Raw genomic sequence first — 4,537 nt, 5'->3', positions numbered from 1 at the left:
GGCAGGAGGGTCCCCCCTTATGAGCCTGGTCCTGCTCAAGGTTTCTTCCCTCCTAAAGGGGAGTTTTTCCTTGCCACTGTTTGGCCTGGAACCATCTGATTGACACAAAGTTCATCTCCTCTTTTAACGCCTCTGTTACCTCCTCTTAGGCTGGATGACTCAATGAAATGTACCACCGTTCTCCCTCTTTTCATTTCACACAGCACATCGAGGCAGATTAAAGGGACTACAGAGGCAGAACTAACTGAATGTGTGAAGGGAACAAGCACTTGTTGCGGTAATGATCAACGCATGAGTTGACTTACTGAAAGGCTCGAGTTAACTATGATCTCTCACAAGAGTGCTCAGAGCCTGTATGTCGGTGTTCACCCCAACATGTCAAACACCAGTTGGTAGCCTAATGAAAGAGCTGTGGTGAGAAGAATTTAACTTCCGTAATTTCGAGGAACCTAGATTAAATATTCCCCAAGAAAAATAACAATCCTCAAGGGCAGATCGTTTATGTTCCTTGTTCCTAGTAAACTCAAAGCTGTTAAACTTTTAATATGTCTGAGTCACTGGTGAAATTGAAAGAAGGAAGAGGAACTTGACTCAACAATGTTTATGGATATTGTGGTTTTTAAAAAAACTCCTAGACAAGCATGTGGTTACGGAGGGGATTTTTTAAATCACTTTTTCATAAGAATATTAAAATTCATTCACATTTACAGATATCAATATACCAATTAATATTCTACCAATATTCTATCACAGATGAACGTGATCTCTCTCTCTCTTCTGTAGAAAATGGTTCATTTCTGCTGCTCATGGGGAGTGAGTTTCTTCAGCCAGTAAGTATCTCATGTCTGGGCCTGGTGCTGTCCAACTCTCGATACTTGACATTGCATTTATGTCTGCCTTGCGGTGGTAACTGGATCTTGTTCTGGTAGACTACTGTGGTCAGCTCTTAGATCCTCATGTCAATGGGGACATTGGTGCTATAATGCCTCTTTCTCCCATGTTTTTTTTCCCTCTGCTGTTCAGTCTCAGCCTTGGGTGGGTCCAGTCTGGCGTCGTAACCTTGCAACTGAGAGTACACTTTGGATGGTCCAGTGGAGAACATCCTGTTTATTCTCCTGGCCTCTGCTTCTGTTGTGTATCTTCTCAGTCGGGTAGCTGAAGCTGCGTGTCTTTGTTTGGCAGATTCCAGTGCCTCAGGCGTTGGGAGTTTGAAATGTTTCCTGGGCAGTTGTTTCTTCATTTTACTTCTCAACTGTCCAGACAGCTGGCTTTCCTCTACAGCCAAGCACCTCTAGGATCAATGCTGCTGTGCTGTACATCAGCTGATTGGTCTCGGTGATGATTCCAGTAGTTATGGAGGACTGCATCCACATCCTCTTGCAGGCTATAAACTTAGCCTTAATAAAACATACAAATATAAGCTAAAGAGATTTGATAAATAGAGTAAAGCATCTTTTACACAATAAGAATGTCATTAAAAGAGAACCATATAACTTTATTAAAGAGTTATTGCAAACAAGTTCACATGACAACTGGTTCCCATTGTGGAAAATAAGGGAAGTGGTTACAATAGAAAGTGTTTAGATTGTGTGACTGCGCTGCTGTCTGTAAGATTTCTGTTCTATATTGAATTTCCACAGAAGAGACAATGTTGCTTTGGATCAAAATAATAACCCAACCAGAGGGCCCGACCTGCGCTATCTTGCCCTTTCATTGGAAATGTTTGAGATTCAGCTGAAGCTAAATGTGTATTTTTAGAATGCAAAAAAAAAAACCAAGTGCTATTTTAGAGAAGATCTGACATCCCCTTAAATCTATGTAAGTGTTCAGTGCGGTATGTGTGGGAGGATGTTAAATTCTGATGGGGAATTCAGGTCACTTACAACACCACATCTTGATGTATAGCATGACTAGCAGGGGGAAGTAGACTAAATATTTTCACAGGTGTTTAACTGATACCTTTTTAAAATGTATGTCACAAACACTAACATTCAAACAGAGTTGAAAACATAAGTTTATGTAACTTTTTTTTTCTTTCAGTGTCGGACATTGAATCAGAATAAGCTTTCCTGTTTTGGGTCAGGTAAGATTGCCAAAATTATTTCTATTTGCTAAATGCCAGAATAATTCAATAAATATTTCTTAGAATTTTTTTTATTACTTTCTTTAAAGTCAGATGCTTACATACACTAAAGCCTGAGTTATGGTTCTGCGTTAAATCAACGCAGAGCCTATGTCGTAGGGTACGCGGCGACGCGCACAGTACGGCGTAGCCTACACCGTAGCCTGACGTGCACCTCCAAAAATGGAACTACGCGTCGTGACAACGCAGACCCAACGCAGACTGAGAGGGCTGTGATTGGTTTGCTTGGAAGCAACGCATTTCCGGTTCCGGTTCGCGAAGCAGTAGTGAACTTTCAGCGCTCTTTTCTTCGTGTGTGTGTGCTTTTTTGGGGGGGGTTGTTTTGGTTTTTTGCACAATAGTTGTCCTTATCTCTTTGATTCACTCTGACCAGAAAAAAATGGAATCTAAACAAAGTAACAACTAGCGCTCTCGGTGGCTATTGCACCGCGGCTAAATGGAGTGACGATGAAGTCCAAAGGGTTCACGACGGCGTCACGGCAACGGCATAGGCTCTGCGTTGGTGTAACGCAGAGCCTTAATTCAGCCTTAAGCAGGAAGAAGGAGTTCTGTTTCCCAGAAACAAACCAGCTTTGGTGTGAAACTTACATGTTGACACCAGAACAAACGCAAAAAACGTTATACTGTAAAGATGCTGGTTGAACCTGGGAGGAGAGTATCATCATTCACAGTGAACTGAGTGCTGCACTGACATGAGACCACTCATCGAGGTAGACGCTATTACTCCGAAACCAACATTAAAAAAAGCCAGATTACAGGTTGAAAATGCACACGGGGCAAAAGGTTTCATTTTTTAAGAGATGTGTTGTGGTCTGATGAAACAAAAATGTATTGTTTGGCCATAATGACCTTGGTCTACATCTGGAGGAAAAGGGGGGAAGCTTAAAAGCCTGAGAGCACAATCCCAATTGGGAAGTACAGAGGTAGCAGCTTTATGAAAAGGTGCGACAGTAATCTGGCATCCAAACCTGACTCAGAGGGATGGGCGAAAACTGTAGCCGACAGGAGCTTGATGAAGGATACCCAGAACTCTATAAAGTTTAAAGGCCAAATATTAAGAAAACATATCTACACTTCAGACTTTGAACAAAGTAATAACAAATTCTCTAAGAAATCTTCCGTCACTTTTCTGGCATTTAGCACATAGAAATAATTTGGGTATTTCCAATTGACTGTCACAGGATCGTTTTAATCTGATTTAATGTCAGACAAAGTAAAGGTTGTGTCTTTTTATGTGGTGTATTCAAAGTGGTGTATTCACTGTACAAAAAAACGAAATTTCCCAAACCAAATCTCTCAAAAGGTCAGTCACTTGTGATGGTTTGCTTTGCATCTTTGCATGGGAAGCCCCATTTTGCTCCTACCTCACCTTTGACCCCTTACTTTGTCCTCACTTCTTGCAAAACTACGAGAGGCTGAAAGGAGAGTGGGTGAGATACTTCAGGGCAAAAAAATCAGTGAGGCGGGCGAACTTTGAGCTGAGATTTGGGGGAAAGATATTTGGGCAGGTGTTTCAGAGGGAGTGATGGTTGAAAAGTGGACATAAGCTTGTGGGGGTGTACGTGTGTGCGAGCATATTTGCATGCGTGGTTGGAGCGCCATGAGACCAGACCAGCGTGATGGAAAGCCCAGCCGACTGCTAACACAAACATACGAACTGGAGAAGGGGAGAAATGGGGAGGGGGAGAACGTCTAAGCTGGAAAGGTGGGGGAGGAATGATACAGTGGAGGAGTGTTTTGTGTCAGGTTTACAACAATGACAGCTGTCATTAAGGCGGTGATGTTGAGCAGCATTGACAGGACCCAGGATGTGTTTATCCTAGAGTCCATTATCAAGTTTGCTTAGCACAGAATGGGTCCATGTTTTGGCCTCCAGAGCCCCTTGAAGCAGCCCTCAGCCTAAAGAGGAGAAACTTGGCCTTGATATAAAGAGCCTATGGTGTTTTAGAGATGTTTCACACACTTGGAAGACAGTGTGGTGTGTGTTTTCATCATGATCATAATTGAGGGAGGCTATAGGGGCATGGATTGGGAGGTGTCGGCTCTCACCCTTCCAAAAATCTTCATTTGACAAATGAATGAATGAGAGTTGAGGCGAAGCTGGCTCGGCTCCAGGCTCCCAGGGGACAGATGGGGTCAAAGACGGCAGATAAAGGGGTGAGCTTACTGCTGTGCAGTGGCTCTCACTATTAGCCCTCTTTTTTAATCACTTTTTTTGGCTTCACGCCAAGCAAAACATGCCCGTTACATTACCCAGACTCCTAAAAGAAACCACCAGCATCATGGCAAAGAGGGACACACTTTTGTGTTCCTGTTGTGGAGCGGTTCTGTTCTCCTCCGGCTTAAAATGTTGCGTTGTTTAGTATCTGGCTGTGGCTCAGCGGAGCAGCCAGC

The sequence above is a fragment of the Cololabis saira genome, chromosome 15 (genome assembly GCF_033807715.1).
Source record: "Cololabis saira isolate AMF1-May2022 chromosome 15, fColSai1.1, whole genome shotgun sequence".
NCBI classification, from domain to species: domain Eukaryota; kingdom Metazoa; phylum Chordata; class Actinopteri; order Beloniformes; family Belonidae; genus Cololabis; species Cololabis saira.
This window is presented reverse-complemented; position numbering follows the sequence as displayed.